Genomic DNA, 25,546 nt, shown 5'->3' on the forward strand with positions numbered 1-25,546 from the left:
GGCCCTATGAACTTTGGACTCAAGTCTGCAACATCAACTCTTACATGGATTGCCAGCCTGCCAGCCTGCCCTATAAATTTCAGACTTGCCAGCCTCCAGGATCATGTGAACCAAGTCCTTAAAATTAATCTCTTGGTTTTGTGTCTCTGGAGAACCCTGACAAATTTTGGTACCATGAAATGGAAAGTTACTGTCAAGAATACTTAAACGTTTGGAAGTGGCTTTGGAACTGGGTAATGGGTAGAGGCTGGAAGAGTTCTGAGGAGCTTGACTGTAAAAGCATGGACTGTCTTGACCAGAATATTGCTAGAAATATGAATGTTGAAGATGCCTTTGCTGAGGTTTCAGATAGAAATAAGAAATATGTTATTGGTTACTGAAGGAAAGATGATCCTTGTGACAGAGAACGTGGCTGAATTGTGTTCTTCTTTTGGGTGGAAAGTAGAACTTGTAAGTGATAAAACTGGACATTGAGCTGAGGATGTCACTTCCAACAAAGTGTGGAAGGCATGGCCTGGTCACTCCTTGCTTTGCATAGTACAATGGGAGAAGACAAAAATTGAAGCAATTGAAGAAATTGTTAAGCAAGAAGGAACCAGGACGTGATGATTTGGAAAGTCCGCAGCCTATCCAAATAGTGTACTCTGGAAACAGTCAAGAACAACCATTTCCTAAAGGGATTAGGTGTGTGACTCACGGATCCAATCAACCAACTCATCAGAAGCCAGGAACTGAGATGCAGGAATCCAGAAAAGCTCTAAACATTTTGTACCAGCAGAAACACTGTCAGCATGGATTCAAAGGAACAGAGGTAGGATGAAATCAAGGAAGAATGACTCTGAGGGGAGAACCACAGATGGAGATGTCTCAGCTAAGGACCAATTCAGTTCCAGAGAGTGAAGCTGCCTCCCCCATTCTAGGAGGCAGGGCTTAGGGGTGGGGTCACCCCAGCAGGTCCAGAGGACAGAGCAACAAGCCACAGAGAATTGTTCTCAGGTTTTAAACCTAATGGAATTTGTCCAGCTAAGCTGAAAAGCTACTTTAGAGTTTTGGACTAGTGATCCTTTTGTTCCTTCCAATTTCTCCCTTTAGAAAGGAGAATGTCTATTCCGTATCTGTCTAACTGTTGTATCTTGGAAACAGAATACTTGTTTTCTAGGCTTCACAGGCCCACAGATGGAGAGGAATTTTGCCCTGACTGGACCATACCCCAAGCCTCACCCACAACTGATTTAGATAAAATTTGGACTTAGAGTTGATGCTGGAATGGTTGACTTTGGGGATACTGGGATTGGGTGAACATATTGTTTACATGGGAAGGACATGAGTTTTGGGAGTATCAGAAGGCAAACTGTTTTGGGATGAACTGTGTCCCTCAAAAAAAGATATGTTTAAGTCCTAACCTCCAATCTCAGAATATGACCTTATTTGGAAATAGGGCCAGTGTAGATGTTATTAGTTAAGATAAGGTCATACTGGAGTATGACGGATTTCTAATCCAATATGACAGATGTCCTTATAAGAAGATGGCCACGTGAAGACAGAAACCCAGGGAGAATGCCATGTGAAGATGGAGGCATAAATTGGGGAGTTATGCCGCCATACCTGGGTCTATCAGAAGGTAGAAGAGGAAAGGAAGGATCCTCTCCCAGAAACTTGCAAGAAAGCACAGCCTAGTCAATACTTTGATTTCAGACTTCTAGTCTCCAGAACTGAGAGAGAATACCTTTCTGTTGTTTCAAGCCACCTAGTCTGTGGTACTTTGTTATGGCAGCCCTAGGAAGTGCTCAGTAAGGATTTAGAGTCTACCAGCTAAAGTGTTATATAAATTTACATGATTCTCATACAAAATAAGTGAAGGAAGCCCTATTAGTGTTATAACCCCCATTTATAGCTTACTTCACAGAGGCTCTTACAGTTTATGTGATTTACCCATGATTGGCAAAGCAAGTTAACTGCGATGCTGGGACTTTAAGCAAAGTTTTCCAGCACCTAGGGTGTAGACCCTTTGCAGAATTGAAAGCATTGATACTCTGTCTCCTTCCATTTTAGATGGATCTTATGTGTCTGTATGCGTGCATGCATGTGTGTGTGCATGTGTGTATATATATATATATATATATGTGTGTGTGTTAATATTTATGGGTAACTGTCAAAGGACCTTGGTGAACTCTTCAGCAATTCATGGAGTAGATCTGATAATGAGCTAAAGGAACAGAGACAAACTTTTTGATGGTAATTTGATTTGCTGAGAAGTGAGAAGTAGGTGAATATCCAATGGACACAGTGAATTAGACTAGCACCTACATATTAATACATGCAAGCCAGGTTCTGAATATAAATATCTAATAATCAAAGATGAATTGAAGAGTATGCTAAAACATGATAAGACATTTATACATACCCAACTTTAAAAAAACACTGTCAGGGTCTCAAACTTAGTTTTTTTGACCATCATAGTCAAATAATTGTTTTATCTTTAGATTGAATGCAGATTGTTTCAAACTTTACATGAAGATGCTTCATATATATGTTCATATGCTGATTTTACTCATATTTAAAATTTCCTTAATTAGTGACACTTCAGCCACCTAAATATTTAAGTTATAAATTATGAACCTGTCAGCATGGCTTTAGTGTATGGCAGAAGGAGAAGTGGCAAAACTCTCTTCCCTAACCTTAAGAACATAAACATACCTAAGCAAATCCATATACAGACAAAGGACTGGATTATATAAGTTTTAATAAATTGATAACAAAAGTTTCAGCCACACTTAGGGTGAATCTGGAAAATATCACTGCACAACTACACCTTAAATGCCAGTACTTATTTAGCTATTCCTCCAAATGGAAATGTATTGAGGACTAAAGAATGATTTCCTTTTCAAAAACAGCGTGAACACTAAGAAACCATTAACTCTATTTGTCACCCAGTAAATAGAGTTTTTGATACCAGGGCCAGCACTTTCAATAGCGCTTGTTACTTTCCTTCTCTGGATCCAGATCCTCATATATAAAATGTGATGGTTCTTCAAGGTTTCTATGAGTTCCAAATTTCAATTGCAAAATCATCGATCACTGTCTGACATTTAATTTCAGTTCAGGAGAAATATAAATGGAAATCTGCAATAAGTAGTACCACAATAACATTTAGCTTTTGAGGTTTACTTGTCTTTATCATGTAAGTCTAAATACAACCAAAACAAGTTTTCCTGGCCTTGGATACTTGCTGAATAAAGATAACAATGGCCAGACATTTTAGAAAGAACAGAAAATATATACATTTATCTAATTTATGGCTCCGGTGGCATAAGTAATGTATCTCTTTATGTTGGGAACTCAGTACAGAATATGACTACTCTGTAAATGTATAGAGTAGATACTTTTATTTTTAGAAACCAGCTTGAAAAACTGTAAAATTAATAAGCAATGTCTTTAATTACATATAAATTATACAGATAGCATCACCCACAATAACTTCAAATCTTGCTATAATATAGTCCCAAACGTTTTGGGAACAAATTACCTATGCCTCATAATAAAACCCAATTCATTTTTACAGTTTCTTAGCAAAGCACACATAGACATTTATAAATCATTATGATTTAGAATAAGAAAAATAAGATTACTTTTGATATTGTTATCTAATATCAAGTTAGAATGACATTTTAGGGATTAAAGATTCAGAGTTACTTTCAAAATTCCAGTGTTAAGTAAAATTTTAGATTTTCTTACTAAGGAAGACTTGGCCGACTATATAATGTACTATATAGTGTAAGTGTGATTAATACATCTTTCAGCCAAGAGGTTTAAGAATGACAACGGTTAGTTTTTTTTTTTTTTAACAGTTAGTTTTATAAAAACATTAAAAACTCTATTTTCCTAATACAAGCATAGAATACCTCATTAGCCTTAACTCAGTATCACTCAAAAGCAAAATCTTTTTCTATCAGCTAACATTAACAGACTTTCTCACTGTCTTTCATTAACCTCAGAACATGAAATCAGTTGATATTAAAGGAATAAAAAATGTCTATAATCTAAAGTATAGCTTAGGATAGATTGGTTCAAGATGGTAGAGTAGAAGGACATGTGCTCACTCCCTCTTGCAAGATCACTGGAATCACAACTAACTGTTGAACAATCATCAACAGGAAGACACTGGAACTCACCAAAAAAGATATCCCACATCCAAAGACAAAGGAGAAACCGCAATGAGATGGTAAGAAGGGCACAATCACAATAAAATCAAATCCCATAACCGCTGGGTAGGTGACTCACAAACTGGAGAACACTTGTACCACAGAAGCCCACCCACTGGAGTGAAGCTTCTGAGCCCCACGTCAGGCTTCCCAACCTGGGGGTCCAGCATCAGGAGAAGGAATTCCCAGAGAATCAGACTTTGAAGGCTAGTGGGATTTGATTGCAGGACCTCGACAGGACAGGGAGAAACAGAGACTCCACTCTTGAAGGGCACACACAAACTAGTGTGCACATCAGGACCCAGGGGGAAGGAGCAGTGACCCCATAGGAGACTGAACCAGACCTACCTGCTAGTGTTGGAGGGTCTCCTGCAGAGGCGGGGGGGGGGGGTGGCTGTGTCTCACTGTGAGGACAAGGACACTGGCAGCAGAAGTTCTGGGAAGTACTCCTTGACGTGAGCCCTCCCAGAGTCCGCAATTGGACCCACCAAAGAGCCTGTAGCCTCCAGTGCTGGGTCATCTCAGGCCAAACAACCAACAGGGAGGGAACCCAGCCCCACCCATCAGCAGACAAGCAGATAAAAGTTTTACTGACCTCTGCCCACCAGAGCAACACCCAGCTCTACCCACCACCAGTCCCTCCCATCAGGAAGCTTGCACAAGCCACTTAGACAACTTCATCCACCAGAGGGCAGAGAGCAGAAGCAAGAAGAACTACAATCCTGCAGCCTGGGGAACAAAAACCACATTCACAGAAAGACAGACAAGATGAAAAGGCAGAGGGCTATGTACCAGATGAAGGAACAAGATAAAACCCCAGAAAAACAATTAAATGAAGTGGAGATAGGCAACATCCAGAAAAAAAATTCAGAATAATGACAGTGAAGGACCTCGGAAAAAGAATGGAGGCAAAGATCGAGAAGATGCAAGAAAAGTTTAACAAAGACCTAGAAGAATTAAAGAACAAACACCTAAAAGAATTAAAGAACAAAGAACAGATGAACAATACAATAACTGAAATGAAAAATACACTAGAAGGAATCAATAGCAGAATAACTGAGGCAAAAGAACGGATAAGTGACCTGGAAGACAGAATGGTGGAATTCACTGCCATGGAACAGAATAAAGAAAAAAGAATGAAAAGAAATGAAGACAGCCTAAGAGGCCTCTGGGACAACATTAAACGCAACATTCACATTATAGGGATCCCAGAAGGAGAAGGGAGAGAGAAAGGACCCAAGAAAATATTTGAAGAGATTATAGTTGAAAACTTCCCTAACATGGGAAAGGAAATAGCCACCCAAGTCCAGGAAGCTCAGAGAGTCCCACGCAGGATAAATGCAAGGAGAAACACGCCGAGACACATAGTAATCAAACTGGCAAAAATTAAAGACAAAGAAAAATTATTGAAAGCAACAAGGGAAAAATGACAAATAACATACAAGGGAACTCCCATAAGGTTAACAGCTGATTTCTCAGCAGAAACTCTACAAGCCAGAAGGGAGCAGCATGATATATTTAAAGTGATGAAAGGGAAGAACCTACAACCAAGATTACTCTAGCCAGCAACGGTCTCATTCAGATTCGATGGAGAAATCGAAAGCTTTACAGACAAGCAAAAGGTAAGAGAATTCAGCACCACCAAACCAGCTCTACAACAAATTCTAAAGGAATTTCTCTAAGTGGGAAGCACAAGAGAAGAACAGGACCTACAAAAACAAACCCATAACAATTATGAAGATGGTAATAGGAACACACATATCGATAATTACCTTAAACGTGAATGGATTAAATGCCCCAACCAAAAGACACAGGCTTGCTGAATGGATACAAAAACAAGACCCATATATATGCTGTCTACAAGAGACCCACTTCAGACCTAGGGACACATACAGACTGAAAGTGAAGGGATGGAAAAAGATATTCCATGCAAATGGAGATCAAAAGAAAGCTGGAGTAGCAATACTCATATCAGAGAAAATAGACTTTAAAATAAAGAATGTTGCAAAAGACAAGGAAGGACACTACATAATGATCAAGGGATCAATCCAAGAAGAAGATATAACAATTATAAATATATATGCACCCAACATAGGAGCACCTCAATACATACGGCAACTGCTAACAGCTATAAAAGAGGAAATTGACAGTAACACAGTAATAGTGGGGGACTTTAACACCTCACTTACACCAATGGACAGATCATCCAAACTGAAAAGTAATAAGGAAACACAAGCTTTAATGACACAATAGACCCGATACATTTAATTGATATTTATAGGACATTCCATCCAAAAACAGCAGATTACACTTTCTTCTCAAGTGCACATGGAACATTCTCCAGGATAGATCACATCTTGGGTCACAAATCAAGCCTCAGTAAATTTAAGAAAATTGAAATCATATCAAGCATCTTTTCTGACCACAACACTATGAGATTAGAAATAAGTTACAGGGGAAAAAAAAAAAAAACACAAACACATGGAGGCTAAACAATACGTTACTAAATAACCAAGAGATCACTGAAGAAATCAAAGAGGAAATCAAAAAATACCTAGAAACAAATGACAATGAAAACACGATGACCAAAAACCTATGGGATGCAGCAAAAGCAGTTCTAAGAGGGAAGTTTATAGCTATACAAGCCTACCTCAAGAAACAAGGAAAATCTCAAATAAATAATCTAACCTTACACCTAAAGCAATTAGAGAAAGAAGAACAGAAAAACCACAAAGTTAGCAGAAGGAAAGAAATCATAAAGATCAGACCAGAAATAAATGGAAAAGGAATGAAGGAAACAATAGCAAAGATCAATAAAACTAAAAGCTGGTTCTTTGAGAAGATAAACAAAATTGATAAACCATTAGCCAGACTCATCATGAAAAAGAGAGAGAGGACTCAAATCAATAAAATTAGAATTGAAAAAGGAGAAGTTACAACGGACACTGCAGAAATACAAAGCATCGTAAGATACTACTACAAGCAACTCTATGCCAATAAAATGGACAACCTGGAAGAAATGGACAAATTCTTAGAAAGGTTTAACCTTCCAAGGCTGAACCGGGAAGAAATAGAAAATATGAACAGACCAATCCCAAGTAATGAAATTGAAACTGTGATTAAAAATCTTCCAACAAATAAAAGCCCAGGACCAGATGGCTTCACAGATGAATTCTATCAAACATTTAGAGAAGAGCTAATACCCATCCTTCTCAACCTCTTCCAAAAAATTGCAGAGGAAGGAACACTTCCAAACTCATTCTACGAATCCACCATCACCCTGATACCAAAACCAGACAAAGACACTACAAAAAAAGAAAATTACAAGCCAATATCACAGATGAATATAGATACAAAGTTAATGCACAGAAATCTCTTGCATTCTTATACACTAACAACAAAAGATCAGAAAGAGAAATTAAGGAAACAATCCCATTCACCATTGCAACGAAAAGAATAAAATACCTAGGAATAAACCTACCTATGGAGGTAAAAGACCTGTACTCATAAAACTATAAGACATTGATGAAAGAAATCAAAGATGACACAAACAGATGGAGAGGTATATCATGTTCTTTGCTTGGAAGAATCAATACTGTGAACATGACTATACTACCCAAAGCAATCTACAGATTCAGTGCAATCCTTATCAAATTACCAATGGCATTTTTTACAGAACTAGAACAAAAAAATCTTAAAATTTGTATGGAGACACGAAAGACCCTGAATAGCCAAAGCAATCTTGAGGGAAAAAAACGGAGCTGGAGGAATCAGACTCCCTGACTTCAGACTATACTACAAAGCTACAATAATCAGGACAATATGGTACTGGCACAAAAACAGAAATATAGATCAATGGAACAGGATAGAAAGCCCAGAGGTAAACCCATGCACCTATGGTCAACTAATCTATGACAAAGGAGGCAAGGATATACAATGGAGAAAAGACAGCCTCTTAAATAAGTGGTGCTGGGAACACTGGACAGCTAGACATAAAAGAATGAAATTAGAACACTCCCTAACACCATACACAAAAATAAACTCAAAATGGATTACAGACCTAAATGTAAGACCGGACTCTATATAAAACTCTTAGAGGAGAACATAGGAAGAATACACTTTGACATAAATCACAGCAAGATCTTTTTTGATCCACCTGCTAGAGTAATGGAAATAAAAACAAAAATAAACAAATGGGACCTAATGAAACTTAAAAACTTTTGCACAGCAAAGGAAACTACAATCAAGATGAAGAGACAACCCTCATAATGGGAGAAAATATTTGCAAATGAATCAACAGACAAAGGATTAATCTCCAAAATATATAAACAGCTCACACAGCCAATATTAAAAAAACAAACAACCCAATCAAAAAATGGGCAGAAGACCTAAATAGACATTTCTGTTTAGACATACAGGTGGCCAAGGGGCACATGAAAAGCTGCTCAAGATCACTAATTATTAGAGAAATGCAAATCAAAACTACAATGAGGTATCACCTCACACCAGTTAGAATGGGCGTCATCAGAAAATCTACAAACAACAAATGCTGGAGAGGGTGTGGAGAAAAGAGAACCATCTTGCACTGTGCTTTATTTTTTAATTTAATTTAATTTATTTTTTATATAGCAGGTTCTTATTAGTTTCTTGCACTGTTGGTGGGAATGTAAGTTGATACAGCCACTGTGGAGAACAGTATGGAGGTTCCTTAAAAAACTAAAAATAGAATTACCATATGACCCAGCAATCCTGCTACTGGTCATATACCCAGAGAAAACCATAATTCCAAAAGACATATGCACCCCAATGTTCATTGCAGCACTATTTACAACAGCCAGGTCATGCCCATCGACAGATGAATGGATAAAGAAGATGTGGTACATATATACAATGGAATATTACTCAGCCATAAAAAGGAATGAAACTGAGTCATTTGTAGAGACATGGTTGGACCTAGAGACTGTCATACAGAGTGAACTAAGTCAGAAAGAGAAAAACAAATATATTAATGCATATATGTGGAATCTAGAAAAATGGTACAGATGAACCAGTTTGCAGGGCAGAAATTGAGACACAGATGTAGAGAACAAAAGTATGGACACCGAGGGGGGGAACGGGGGGGCGGGGGCGGTGGTGGGATGAATTGGGATTGACATATATACACTAATATGTATAAAATAGAAACTAATAAGAACCTGCTGTATAAAAAAATAAAATAAAATAAAATTCAAAAAAAGAAATAAAGTGTAGCTTAACATGGGTACAAGTTGTATAATTTAAAAGTTATCTGAATAGAGAGAGAACATGAGTTTGCCACTTCTCAGGGCTCAGAACTGAGAAGAGAGTCAACTGATCATTAACTTTTAGCTGGAAGCAAACTTGCACACTTATCTCAGGAGACTCTCTGCTCTGCCCTCCCCTCTTTCTTCTCTCAAATTAGGGGAAAGGTAGCTCTATCTCTTCTTGAAGGTCTTGCTTTGACATGCACCATTAATTCATACTTCTTATAGTGTAAAGTTAACTTGGCTTAAATTACATTCTGGGTCAAAGAAGGTAACTAAGTCTCGTAATTTGGTTAAATTTAATATTCTGATTAAATTTCTGCTAAATTTAACCTTCTGAATCTCTTTCTGTGATGTTTGTATAACCACATTTTCAAATGTACGTACCATGATGTGGTTTAATATCATGACTAGAACACATTGCAAAAGTAATATAATATATAAATTAAACTGTCAATGAATCTTCACCTAGTCTGACTAGATAACTTGATCAGTTATGAACAATAATAAAGAGGCCCAGGTCATGTGTTAAATCCCTTGAGAGGCAGATAATTTCATTTTGTTGCCTAATCATATACTACATGCCTTACTTGGCCAGCCATTCTGTAAATGTCTGCCCTCTGTCACAAAGGGTCCTCCCCTAAGACTGTGACTGGGGGGACTTCCCTGGTGGTGCAGTGGTTAAGAATCCACCTGCCAATGCAGGGGACACGGGTTCAAGCCCTGGTCCAGGAAGATCCCACATGCCGCAGAGCAACTAAGCCCGTGCACCACAACTACTGAGCCTGTGCTCTAGAGCCCGCAAGCCGCAACTACTGAGCCCGTGCTCCACAACAAAGAGAAGCCACCACAAAGAGAAGCCTGTACACTGCAACAAAGAGTAGCCCCCACTCACTGCAACTAGAGAAAGCCCGCACGCAGCAACGAAGACCCATCATAGCCAAAAATAAATAAATTAATTAATAAATTTAAAAAAAAAAAACAGGAACTGGGGAATCTGATTGTGGGTCAGTGTTGACATTTTTGGATTTGAAGAACTTACAATAAGTTCTGGAGAAATGAAGAGCTATCGTTTAGTGGGTGTTTCCCATATTCTACATAGGTTATTGTACCAAACAATTTACATCCATGACCTCATTCTTTAAACCACATAAGATAGACATTATGATACATATTTAAAGTATGAGGACACGGAGGCTCAGAGTTTGGTTACTTAGGTCAGATAGTTAGTAAACATTGGGTCTTGGATTCCAATTTTGGTTATGTGGGTCCAAGGTCCATGTTCCTCTCTGCTGAACAGCAGGTCAGCCTTTCTATGGTCAATGGATGAGGAGAATTTGATTTCCTACATGAAAGATGCCATTATTTAGACTTAGACAATAAGCAATGACTTGTAAAATATGATTCCCAAAGATTTTAATAGGCTGCGTTTCTAAATGTACATATATAATGGTTACAATAACCAGGTAGTAACAAATAATCTCTGGACATTTCCTCTAATTTATTTAGCTAAATAATGCAAATGCCTTTAAAAATAAGATGTGATATTTTTATGTCTTCTATTAAAACCTTAAGTTCAAAAAATATAATGAAACAAAATAAAAGCATTCAGGAAATTTTGCCTTGTACAAAATTAGACATACACTGAAGTTTTAACACACTAAATAAACTGTAATGTGGATTTCACAATTATATAGTACATATAGCAATCAAAAGCAGATGACGTCTTTACTGAGAACTCTTCAAATACCTTTGTCCCAACACAGCAAAGTGCTTAGTAGCTAGGAAGTGTTCAATGCATTTATTTAGGATAGAATTACCTGATGCAACATAGGTGACTAATCAATTAATAATAACTTCACTCTGTACTCTGTAGATATACCTCAAGTAGTTTTTTTTTCAAAAAAGGTGGTAGAATAAAATTTCATTAGTCATTTGCTTCATCAACTATTTTATATAAAGCCAAATGACAACAAGACTTAATTCTATGCAAATAAATGATTATTAACTTTATTAAGCAAACAGGCCATTAATTATACCAAGAATGTTAAATTTAAAAAGCTCTCATATGTGTGATTAATATTTTTACTTAGTATTATTACAAAAAGTTCTAAAGTTAAATAAAAAGAGAAATACAAAGACATATTCTAAGATTGATATGTAAAAATTACGTTATCAAGAAAATAACCTGATAACGTAAGATCTAAAAAAATTAGAATTGGCAGGAACATTACATTACATTACATTACTGTTCACATGTGTGAACAGTACATTTTGTACTTATTTTGTTTGATTTTGCTTATTGTTACAACAATATTAAATTCTTAAGAAATTACTATTCAAAGACAGTGATGTTTATTACATAAACCTTTGAGAAAGAAAAGCCAAATACAAAACAGACTTGTACACCATGAGCCCGGGGGAGAAAATGGCTGAAGGTGACTAACCTTTGCCAAGGTTACAAATTCTCAAAGTAATTCCAAAAATGTGGTAGTGTGAGTTTTTTTTTAAAATTCCAGTTTCCAAAATTCTTCAATAATTCGGGGATGAGAGAGAGAGAGAGAGAGGAAACGGTCTCAGAGGAAAACCTTGATAAACAGCATGTGTGCTCTTGGAACAGGTTATTAATTCTGCCTTTGAAATATGACAGTGAGTTCCTGGCAATGAATTTGTTTATAACATTATTCCCAAGTTCTATGCAGCATTCGCACATTTCCCTTGTGAGATTTTGATGTTTTTCGCATTATGACTAAGGAGTGAAAACTGAGTTCGTGGGGAAAACCCAAGTTTTTCATCTGAATAAAAATTGCAAGAAATTCTGCAAGGCGGAAAGCTCAGATATAGATATTTGGGTGAGGAAAAGCAGTGAACCAGTCAAAAGACTAATCAAACACCTCACAAACATAATGAGAATCTTTTAAAGGATGGCTTTTCTCATTTGGATAATTTTTTTTTCCTATTCTTTTCCAGGAAAGAGTACTGTAATCTTAACATTCATTTAGCATAATTGACTGTGATCCCGTTATTTTCTGAATTCTAGAATTATAATGGAGTTTGAAATCAGCATATAACAGAAGAAAACAACCCAAATTTATTCTGAGTTAATTATCCTTTGGAGTTATAATGTAAAAAGAAATCCTTTTTTTTTTAACCTTGATAAGCATAAAAGGAAAATAAGTCTTTAGTTAAATTTGCTTGCATAAAATAATTCCTTTATGGTTTCAAAATACCACAGGAAAATACAATGGGATCAAAGAGGTCCTAAACATATAATATAGAGGTATTCTACCATTTCAACAGATTTCCGTCTTTTTGCTGATGACAGCGGCTCACTAATAGAACAGAATTATTGGAAGCATGATTTGAGTATAGGGAACATTTAAGACCCTTCCTTCTTTGACTGTTACCCAATTAATAGATCTTACTATATTCAGCCAATACAGGAAACACATTCAGAGAGAGAGTACTTCGGAAATACCCTTCTAGCTCAGAACCTCTGACTCTTCTTAGCTCCCTGTCATTGCCCTCAGCGTGCACATGGCCTCATAGCTTTCTAGTAAACGCAGCAGCACCTGCCAGTGACTCAGCTCAAAGTCAGAGTCACCAATCCTGTCTCCCCTTCTCTAACATCAAATCAAATTACCAATCCTGGTAGAGTCTACTTCCACAAGGACTCAAATCCATCTCCTTCCCTTTTTTCCCACAGGTACCATTTTATTTCAATAAATTTGGTAGCTTTCCAATTGTTATACCAGCATCTGATTTCTCTACTTGAGTAAAGCCTCGGTATCTTTGCCTAAATTGGACAGTTAGTACAAGTTCAGACCATGGCACAGTGGTCAATAACTCCTCACTGCCGCTTTCCAACCCTCATACCCCACAGCCATCTTTGTGCACGCATGCACGCCCACACACACACACACACACACACACAAGTATACCTGGGGGATATGTTATAAGATAATATGATCAAGTGTGTAGTTTCCATCTATTACTATAGTCAGTAATACTAACATTGGAGTTTTAATGTGCTTTGGCTTTTCACTGCCATTAGTAAATTAGAAGCCATTATTTCTCCTGGTTTTAAATAAAATGCTACAAAGGCATTAGACATTAATATAAGATATGAGTAAATAGAGCTTAAGGCAACATTACATCCACTGGCCCAGTCACATCTCACCAGGGATGAGATTTTTTCCACACCTCAAAATAAGTTTATATCCTTAGTAAAAGTTAACAAAAACTTTTAAACATGTTAGTTACTTTAAATGAAAGTATAAAATCTTCAATTGTTGATGCCATGACATATAAATTTAAAAAGTAGGACGGCTATTATCAAAAAGACCAGAGATAACAAATGCTGGAAAAAAGGGGAGTCCTCGCACACTGTTGGTGGAAATGTAAATTCGTGTAGCCGCTATGGAGAACAATATGGAGGTTCCTCAAAAAATTAGAACTAGAACTACTGTATGATACAGCAGTCCCACTTCTAGGTGTACATCCCGAGAATATGAAATTACTACCTGGAAGAGATATCTGCACACCCAAGTTCACTGCAGCATTATTCATATCAGCCAAGATACAGAAGTGAATGGATAAAGAAAATGTGGTATATATATTATACGTGTATGTTAGATACTATTCAGCCGTAAAAAAGACTGAAATTCTGCCTTTTGTGACAACACAGATGGACCTTGAAGGCAATATGCTAAGTGAAATAAGTCAGACAGAAAAAGACAAATACAGTATGATGTCACATATATGTGGAATCAAACTCATAGAAACAGATAGTAGGATGGCAGTTGCCAGGGGCTGAGGGCTAGGGAAAATGAGGAGATGGTGGTCAAAGAGTACAGACTTTCAGTTATAAGATGAATAAGTTCTGGTGAGTAAGTACAGCATGGTGACTATAGTTAAGAATACCATATTGTATACTTGAAAGTTGCTGGGCGAGTAGAGCTTTAATGTTCTCACCATATCAACAACAAAATGATAATTATGTGAGGTGGTGGATGTGTTAACTAATCTTATTATGACAATAATTTCACAATATATACGTGTATCAAATCATTACATTGTATACCTTAAACTTACACAATGTTATAGGTCAATTAGTACATCTCAGTAGAGCTGGAAAAAAAGAAAAGTAATGTAAACTCATATGACAAAGGTAAAGTTTATAGAAGTCACCACCACACCCTAGGGCTTGATGAAAATCCTATGGCTTCAATTATTTTATTTGTCTCTGGTTTCCCTGTGTGGGCTTGACTCTCTTGGTGTCCTCCTCAGCAACAGACAGAGCACATGGACCTTCTTTGCCTTTGTTTGGCCCTGTGATGAGCCCCAGCCTATCATTAGGCTTCTTCCCCCTGGGGAACCAGCTATTTCCTACTGTGGTGCAGCATAACTCCTTGCTGTTCTTCTTCACCCTATTCTAAAGGATTCTTTTTTAAAAAAGTATTTGATTTAGTGTTAGAAAGCTTAGGTTCAGACCTACACTTGACTTCTGACCTTGAACAAAGTACCTAACCTCTCTGAGTCTCAGGCTTCTCACCTACCTACTGGCTTCATGTTTCCTTACGGAGACACTTCTGGTAAAATAACACTTCAGTCTGTTCCACATCTGATTGCTGAATTTGGAAAAAGAAAAAACAAACAAACAAACTATGCAAGCTTAGGACAGACATTTCTGGGCGCTCTCTTTTCCCTATGTGCCTTCCTACAGAGGAGCTGCATTCTGGTCTGGTTTATACCATGTATATACTAGGGCAGGCTGTGCTCCTACAAAGGGAAAGCCTAAATTTTGGAGAAAAGTTCAATTAGAAACTCCATTTGACCACATAGCCAAGCCACATTCTCTACGTTAGCATCAATTTTAATAATTAAATGAGTCAAAGGGATAGCCCAATCTATTCTTCCCTTGTGTTAATCAATTTAACCAACGTTTAGTAAGCAGTTAGCATACAAAAGGTATTATGTTATGAATAGTAGGAATGCCAAGATAAATAAAACAGGTTCTCTTTTCTCAAATAGTCCCTCTCCCATGGTGGAAAATTAAATTAAACAGTTAACAAGGCCTAATTATTAAACCTAAAATAGAGATATAAAGTATTATGAGAGTTGTCATACGCTGTAGAATCTTGTGTGATTTAACTCATCTCTACATACATTCGCATATTATAGATAAGAACCATAATCATAAAATTATCTGCTCAGGGCATCTGCCATAACATCATAAAGCTGTTAGGCAATGTTAGGATTTGATTATCAGAATTTAATATCTTAGAAATATTCCCCTGTATCTGAAACCAATGTACTCATTATTAACCACATTTTTCATGGATACAGTAGCAAAGGTGAGTGATTTACTCTTAACAGGAATTCTCAATTCATTATTTCTGGAGTGTAACATGAATGGCGAAGGCTAAATATTTAATTTAAAAATCGGGTTAAAGAGACGGCCAAAAGTACATGCCAATTCAGCCTGAATATTTGCTCTCAGCATTAACATCAACCCCCAGAATCCACAGTCTATGTAAAAGAAATGAGGACACAGTGAGTGAGTAAGTGGCGTTAGTTTTAATGGGAGAATACTGTGGAGCGTGCTCGGCTTACCTCCCTTCTGATTTCTTGATACGATTTCAAGGTAGAAAGGCATATAGAGGTAAAGAAGACATGACAAGGTATTTGGTATGTAATTTTCTTGAAACCTTCCACTAACTCATTCCAGTGACTTTTTTTGTTCAAATAATTTCTCTTTTTTTCTGCTACCCTTCTGTCAAATCTCAGATTAAAATGAAAGCAGAGTTAGGAAAGAGTGATATCCTTTGTATGTTCAGTGTTCAAAAGTTTCTGAGGTCACACAAAGATCTATATATTTCCACATAGTTAAGTGCCTTGGGGAAAGCCCCTCCCAATTTTCTGTGATTTTTTTAACGGTATGCAGGCAAATGAGATGCCAATTAGTGAAGCGTAGAAGGAGTGAGGCTGTAAATTAGAAGTTGAAGAAACAGACTAAAGGACACCACAGAGATGCCAAATAAATTTGAGGGAAAATAGAAATAACATTTAATTAAAAGCACACAATGTGATTATTGGTGTGTTTTTAAAGCACATATTCAGTAGGTCTGTGATATAGTTTTTAAGTATCCAATTACCAGAGAAAACCTAGGGAGTCAGAAAACAGGCAGAGACAAGCTACTCCATAAGAACAATGCATGATTAAAAACTATGTAAGAAATCATGGCATGCTGCTACTGGCCTCCGTGTGTAGGGCGGTAGATGGAATAAACAGATCCTGCATCCCTGCCTAACTCTACTACTAGAAACGATGCTATTTCAGGAATCATCGGTTCTTCCCCACTGTCCTGGGAAAGCCTTGAACAGACATCATTTATCTGTTGACATTGGGAGATGTGTAACATATGTTGGCTGAATTAATTAATATATTGCGCCTTGCAATATAGCTACTGTGGCCACAGTCTAAAAAGGTAATCAAATATATGCTCCTACCAGGCCTTTAGAAGATCCACCACACCACTGCCAGACACAGTGAATGAAGTAGCAATTTCTGTTCATCCAGTTCAGAGGCTCCTCTCTTCATAGAATGTCTGAAAATTCAGACTAGGTTTTTCTCACTTGCAAAGTATTTTTTTTAAATCTAAGACCTTTTTTTACAGGGTGCTGCATACTTTTCTTAGCACCAAGAAATTTGCATGCTTAAACAGTGACATCAAAACAAACCTAAAGACTCACAATAGAGCCTAAAATAGAAAGACAAATGACATGAATTATTATAGAATATGCAAAATTTGCCCCATCTACATGTTTGTCATAATGAGAGCAGACAAGGAAGGGAGTTATTTAAAAGTAAAAGATTTTAATCTCTCTATTTTATAATAATGATAAATGGAGTATATAACTTTTAAAAATTGTGAATCATTATTTTGTACATTTAAACTTATATAATATTGTACATCAACTATACCTCAATTAAAAAAGAAAAAAGAAAAGTAAAATATGTTATTTTTAAATATATTAAATGTTAGCTATCAAATATATATAATTTTTAAAAATTCTGTTAGATAATAAATTATGAAATTGACAGAATTTAGTTTCATTAAAATGCTTCTACCCCAAAAGCATTCCCCCCAAGATTTTGGACACTCTCCTGTCTATCCATGAAAACGAAGACTGTGACTCTAGAGAATACAGTATTTAAGGAATAAAAGTAATAATAATAACAATAGCTAATATTTATATAGCTCCTACTATGTGCCAAGTACTGTTCTAAGTACATAACATAAATTAACACAGTTCATTCTCACAGCAGCCCTATGAAAAAGATGTTTTTTACTGTCTTTGCTTCACAGATGAAAAGTCGAATGCTCTGGCAGATCATAATTACAGGCATACCTCAGCAATATTGCAGATTCCGTTCCAGACCACCATAATAAAGCGAATATCAAAATAAAGCAAGTTACATAAATATTTTGGTGTCCTAGCACACATAAAAGTTATGTTTACACTATACTGCAGTCTATTGTGTGCAATAATAGCATTATGTCTAAAAAAATGTACATACCTTAATTAAAAACTACTTCATTGCTAAAAAATTCTGATCATCATCTGAGCCTTTAGTGAGTTGTAATCATTTTGCTGGTGAAGAGTTTGAAATATTACGAAAACTACCAATATGTGACACAGAGTTACAAAGTGAGCAAATGCTGTTGGAAAAATGGTGCCTAGGCTTGCTTGATGCAGGGTTGCCACAAATCTTCAATTTGAAAAAAAATGCAATATCTGGGAATCTCCATAAAGTAAAGTGCAGTAAAACAAAGTATGCCTGTAGTAAGAATCAGAGCCAGGATGTGAACTCATATACTGAGGATCCACAGTCTGTGCTCTTAACTCGTAAGGAACAGGCAAGGACAAGTCAGTTCCCTTAGTAAACAATGTATCCAAAAGGAACCATATGGCATATTACAACCTACTTCAACAGTTATATGCTTAGCATGGGACAAAAAAATGAACACATCAAAGAGGCAAATTCCCCCATGACTGACTTCAGTCACCCTGGCATAAACCACTCTACTCTCAAGCTTCGTCACCTAATCTCACAGTGTCAGGTTGTATTAGCTTCTTATCGGTGTTGTAATAAACTACCACAAATGTACTGGCTTAAAACAATGCAAATTTATTATCTCATAGTTCTGGAGGTCAGAAATCTCACTGGGCTAAAATCAGGGTGTTAGTGGGAGGCCAAGGGAACAATCTGTTTCCTTGCCTTTTCTAGTTCCTAAAAGCCACCAACATTCCTTGACTGTGGCTGCATTCCTCCATCTTCAAGCCACCAACACTGGGCTGAATCCTTTTCACGCTGCTATTTCTCTCATTTCTCAGGCCCCTGGTGATTACATTGGGCCCGTACATACAATCTAGGATAATCACAAGGTCATCTGAATAGCAGCCTTACTTCTCCCTTGCCATGCAACATAACATTCACAGGGTGAAGGGATTAGGATGTGGGGAGCCACTATTCTGCCTACCACCTGGACATACGAAGATGTGTTCATGAACGTGAGAATGAAGGCAGAATGTAACCATACAGTTGGTCTAGGAACTGTTCTTGACAAACAGGTGATACGACTTTGTAAATTTATCACAATACTCTTATGATATAAAGTATGTAGCAATCCAAATGCAAAAAGGAGATTTGGCCAATTAAATATAGTTTTTGAAAAGAGCATGGACTGGTTATAAGAACATCTGACTTCAGATTCTCTCTGTTACTAGTTATACAGTCTTGAACAAGACACTGACAGTGCTGAGGGTCAGTTTTCTCATCTGCACAGTGGGGATAATAATCCCTGACCTTCTTTACACCAGGATTGTTTTGAGGGTCAAGTTAGATTAAATCTTTGTGAGTAATAAAGCCTATGTATCAATACAAATAAAATATGAATATGAGAACTCCCCACATAAGCATTTTTGTTCAAAATATAGTTGTTTTTTAAAGGGTGCAAATGACAAAGATAATAATAAAAGTATATACCTAAAGCTTCCACCTTTATTTTAAAACCTGCATTCATATTAGTAATAATAGCATAATATAATTATTATTATTGAAATTTATCATTTACTACTTTTATAATATCCTTTCAGTGAAGGAAGTCTGTATATTTAGCTCTATTTTATATACAGAGAAACTGAAGCTTAATCTCTTGACCAAGATCACACAGAATATAGACTCATAGAAGGACTAAAAGCTAAAGTGCCAACTTTAAAATCCGTTCTATTTTTGAAAATGGACTTAAACACCAGCCAAGCTAACATTCCCGTTCACATTAAGATCCACCAATTCCACAAGCGGCATGACTTAGAATGACTCAGACAGAAGAAAACGTTATTATACACTGAGGGTACTCACAAAGCAGCTCTATTGGCACAGAGTCCTAGAGTCCTTTGGTTTCCAAGATTCCTGTGTCTAAGGTTTCACAGGAAAGCATCACATCTTAAGAGTGACTCCTAAAAGAATGAAAGAATAATCACCTAAATATCGAGATGCATGATAAAAAGAAAAATGAAAAGTATCCAACTCCATCTCTGAAAGACTTGATAGCATGTAGCTTTCTATTGCACTGGCTGAAATTGCTGTTTGCCTTTTCTAAATCTCCAAGGTTTTATTTCAAGGCCCTCTTTAGATATGGACAGACTGTTTAGTTAAATTACTTCATATCACCACTAACCCGTCATAACTATGGTGTGTGCCTTTATTTGTGCCTGCCTTTATATTTTCTGTCCTAAGTCATATTTCCCAAAGTGTAGAGGAATTCCTGTGGAAACATCAAAGAGATTCACTTCAGTCCAAAGTATTTAGGACTTCAAAACAAACAATAACTTGTCTTTAACTTTTGCGAGACTTTTCTTTCCACTTTTGGTAGGATAATAAATAAATATGTGTGTATGTGTATGTTTATAAATCAATAACTTGAAATTTTTACATAAATACATTAAGGCTATTTACATTAAATGTATTAATTTGAAAACTGAAGAGAATTTCAGTAAGATTATTAAGCTCTAACAATAAATCAGAAAAATTTGTAAAAGATCGTCAAAATTTGACCATCAATTCTTTGTATGTTCTTTGATTGTATAGACCTTAAGACAAGTTTTTGACTTCTCTGTCCAATCCCCTTACCTAGAAAAAAAAGGAGATGTAGTAGTATTTAACTCAGAATCAGGACTACTAAATTAAGTCAGTTAATATTTTGTAAAATACTAGCATAGTGTTTGGCAACAAAATAAGAAGAAGAAAAAGAAGAATATAATAAGAACTATTATTATTATTAATAGTTGGTACTTGAAACAGTGAAAAATATTAGTTTATATAGATGAATAAATATTAGATCCTTGCTTATTCCTGACTTGAAAAATATGACATTTATTTACGTACATAAGTCCTATTTGTCTTATTATTAACCAATATAATTAATCAACTTTTAGATATGATCCAGAGAAATCAGATTGTTTTACAGAGTATGGTGTAGTGCAAAGATTATTGAAATACATTTCACAGGAGCAAAGATTAAGAGGAGAGAACAGAGATAATACAATGTCACTGAGATAGCACTTGCAATGTTACCCGGTTTGACCGGAGAACTTTGTCATTGTAGTCTAAAACGGAAGGAATTTCACACTGGCAGTCAATCTGCTTACTGTGGAAGTTCCAAGACTATAAAAAGCAGACTATGCACATATAACTGTCTCATTTAGTAAATATCCCATAAAAATTTGTCAATTCTATAATACATGTGAAGAACTTCCTTGTAGTGACAATTAAATTTATTTGAATTTAGAATCAATATTAAAATATATTTTACAAAATTATTGGTATTATTATACCACAATAAGTAAAATTTATAAGAACATAACATCTTACTACACTTAAGTTTTTGCTTCAGTGACTACCACTGAAATACATAACTTTGAATTCATTTCATGTGTATATATGATGATATACTGGTATTATTTGAGTAATTCACTTTTGTCTGCATAATTACGTTATTTACCCCATGCCCCAAAAGCAATGTCTCTCATATTTTGATTCTCATGTGAGATAAAATAATGTTACTAACATTTGAGAATGAGATAAGGAAGTTTTCTTTCTTTCCTTTGTATCTTAACTGTAAACTTATTTTAACAGTTTGAGTTTAGAAATTCCCTGATTTGACTCTAGAACATCAGAGTACCAGAATTATCTTAATTTACAGTATTTTGTTGTGAAAAATAGGGCAGCAAAAGTTTTCTCATTTGCTTTATTGTGTACTTTTACTATTATTTTTTTTTTAAACAGAAACAGGCCACAGACCTTAAAAGGTACGTGCTTGTGAGCTGATATGTGTAAAAAAAAAAAAAAAGGACTAATTTGACAGTCATGTGATCATATCCATTAAATAAACACTTTTTTTTTTTTTTTAAAGAGATGTAGTTAAGATGAAATAAAATGCTTTCTATTTGTTTTGGCATGCCTTTTGACCTTCTGAGTAAACTTCACCTTGTACAAAAGTTAGTATATGTGACCTTTTGAAACATGCATGGCTAAATCACAGAGAAGTTTGACAAAGGCTTTTACTTATTGAAAAAAACAATTTGCGTTATAGGTCCCTTACTATAAAACCAATACCCAAAAGTTAGCGCACTTCTAGAAAAGTCCAGAAGCTAAAAGAAATTCCTTGATCCATTATAGTGAAAATCAACATAAACAAGAAAAGGAAGTAAAAAAAAACCCAGGAATCTCTCAGTCCCTGGAAGGTTATATTAATTTCCAATCTCTTATCCAATTATCAGGTAGAAAAAAATATAATTTTTTAATTCTGTAATTTCAGAGGCCATTATTTAGGTGATTTAAATGGCCATACTTTTTAGAAAGAACCAGCAGCTATTTCAGTATTTTAATACTTCATGGTGTCATGAAGTTCTATGTCTGGTGTACAGTCATCTCATAATTAATTAACTTAGGAATTTTTGTTGCAACTAAAATACATTACCCAGGGTTCACGATCTTACTTTTATAAAGGTTCTTATTAAAGGGGCTAAGAAGTGTGATGTAGAGGAGGAAAATATATCATTCATGTTTACACATGGTTGGTTACTACCTACTGAGTGATAAAAATTAAAAATTACATTAGTTAAAATAGGTAAATTTATTGATATATTTGACAAAATGGACAAAAAACCCTCCAAAAATAAGAAGCTATTTTAGAAAACATAGTAGAGCTAAAAAGAATATTTAGTACTATGGAAATCCACATTCAAATTTTCAGAAGAAACAGCAGATAAACCTACTCTCCTAGGAGAGAGTTTTCCCCTTTAACTTAATAGCATCATCCAATCATATTTGGAAATATTCAGTGTTCATTAGGGCTTAAGAAAAAGTTCCTTGAATGAATTATTCATGAATACTTCAATCATAATTCCAAACTTTATGACAGTAGTTAGCATCAGCAATAAAGCAAAAAATAACTGAGAACCCACCTACTATTTTCTTTTAAATCTCTTTCTCCTTTCCTTTCCTCACAAGCGCAGAAAGCATGTTTGTTTTGGAAGCAAATAGCAAACATTACAAAAGGAGAACTTAAAGTGAGTGATTAATGATCAAGGCAAAAATGTAAAATCACATCAGCTGATAAGGGGCTGACTGACCCAAGTTTGTAGAATGTGAAGGCATTAGGACAAAGCTAAAGAATAAGTCCTTCTTATTCAAAGGGTGATCTTTGAAAGTCACAGGAGGCAGATTCTCCAAAGCCTTGTAACATACAACTACAGGAACACTATCTACAGCTACTGAAAGTAGCCATTTTCATGGCCGACTTCAAGAAATTCTATTGCACTCCTTAATAAGTAGTATAACCTAAAATCTGTAAACAAGTACAACAAAATTACATAATTCAAGGAAATGACTTAAACCATCTTAGAATAAACATAAAGTGAAAGATAGAAGAACAGAAATTTGTGATTGCAGAACTTCAGCAAAAATATCGAATGCACAATTCTTGCTCACATATCTTTGTTATGGAGATGTAAATCACCAGCCTGATAATTGAGAAGTCAAAAATGAAAGAAAATTGATCAGTATTGAAAACAAATATAATTTTTTTAAGTATTGTATTGAAAATTAACCATGAAGAAGGTTGAAGCCAAACCACATTGCAAAAGCATATCTTAATCAGTTTGTCTTGTTGGTGTCACCATACTTTTATGATGCAGGTGGAGGTGGCTATGAGGGGGCTGGCATGGGGAAATGTGAAGAAAGCAAAACGTATAGGAGCTCCTATTAGCTGCTGTCTTCCCTACAGCCAAATTTACATTTCTCTTTTATTCTGTGAAACAAAGTGTACACCAGACCCTTTAGCAATATTATTTTTACATATGATTAGGGTGGACACATATGATGTGGTGTCCTTAACAAGGTGCTTCCAAGACCTCAGCTAGATGGAGTGTAAGTGACCAAGGGCACAATCTGCTGAGCTCTGAAACCCATTGCTGGATTTGCACAGAATTCACACTTCCCACAGGCTGCTCCCAGCCTGCACCTGAGCACAGCAGGGACATGAAAGCAGATGGTTCCTGGGATATACGTGACTCCTCTGATGACTGATTTTGCCTGGGGGGGGCTTCCACATAGCATTGCCTGATATATGTTAGGTGTTCAATATTTATCTTTGGGGAAAATAAACCATTGTTATTATTGAGTTGTCAAAGCCCAGATTGCTGCATAAACATAAAAAATTAAACTCTGTGTGAAACGTAGTGTTAAGATGATTTTTCAGCTTCCTAATGCAATTCCAGGAAGTTGAAGTACAGCAAATACATTAGAAAAATACAGAGAGACAGAGTTTTGTTCCATGTAAATATAACCTCTGATAGCTAGAGGTGTCTAAAAGTTAAATGGGCTGCTGCAATCCTTTCAATTACTCTTGGATAATACTAGCATTCCCATTTTATAGAACAGGGAACACTAGGCTTGGAGAAGCCAAATTTTCAGGGTTACACAATTTTAGGGGCAGGAGCCAACATTCCAACCTCAATTTTGCTCACTCTTTCCACAACTACCATACAGTTAGAAGATATATCTTTCATAAAAAGACCCTGAGACGAAGTGAGAGAGTGGCATGGACACATATACACTACCAAATGTAAAATAGATAGCTAGTGGGAAGCAGCCGCATAGCACAGGGAGATCAGCTCGGTGCTTTGTGGCCACCTAGAGGGGTGGGATAGGGAGAGTGGGAGGGAGATGCAAGAGGAGGCGATATGGGGATATATGTATACGTATAGCTGATTCACTTTGTTATACAGGAGAAATTAGCACTCCATTGTAAAACAATTACACTCCAATAAAGATGTTAAAAAAAAAAAAGACCTTGAATGCTTGCATTGATGAGTGGATGGACTATGTGATGTGTAAAAACACTTCCAGTGCTAAAATCTGATGAACTTTTGGAGAAAATCCACTTGATGATGTTGTATCTCCTTTATTTTCTATAAGCCACCTTTCTTTTCCATACATTTTGGAAAAAGTAAATCTACAGACCCCATTTATATTTCTTAATTTGTGTTACAGTTATTCAAGTGCTTAGTTAAGACTATGTTGTTTTTAAATACAGCAATAGAAATTAACATCATTAAGTAGGAACCTGTCCTAATAATCAAAAGATGATGATATACAATCCTAAACACTAAATATTAATACAGTGTGATGCTTTGAATAAGTGAAATATTAGAAAAATATGCCTAAGTAATATGTACTAATATCAATATTAGATTTTTTAAGTAAAATATTATTAAGCAGGTGACAGAACCAGAAGCATAAATCCAGTTATTTTTAATCCAAATCTTATATTGAACGACTGACCAGCAAGGTACCTCCATCAGCTCAACACCTACAGAACTTTGGACAGAGCCACACTCAGCTCAAATATTAATGTGGTTGAAGTCAAATCATGGCACTATTTGGAATCAAAATAGCGAAACACCTTTAAACCAAAGCTCCATTTACAA

The 25,546-nt window shown here is 35.9% G+C and overlaps 1 protein-coding gene across 17 annotated transcripts in view; it reads right to left on the minus strand.

Moving 5' to 3' along the window:
- The window catches only part of SLC16A7 (solute carrier family 16 member 7), a 165,298-nt gene that overhangs the window by 88,693 nt on the left and 51,059 nt on the right, over positions 1-25,546 (minus strand). For 9 of the 17 annotated variants that reach the window (XM_082422834.1, XM_082422835.1, XM_082422840.1 and 6 more), the window contains one exon: positions 19,914-20,011. The exons of 7 other annotated variants lie outside the window; for them this stretch is intronic. The gene's annotated coding sequence lies outside the window, so the exon portion shown is untranslated. Of the gene's footprint in view, positions 1-14,578; positions 14,615-15,042; positions 15,115-16,996; positions 17,095-19,913; positions 20,012-25,546 lie in introns of all 17 variants that reach the window. One more of the 17 variants, XM_082422845.1, reaches the window with a different exon arrangement.

This window comes from Balaenoptera physalus (assembly GCF_965194825.1).
Source record: "Balaenoptera physalus genome assembly, chromosome: 13".
Classification (NCBI taxonomy): Eukaryota; Metazoa; Chordata; class Mammalia; order Artiodactyla; family Balaenopteridae; genus Balaenoptera; species Balaenoptera physalus.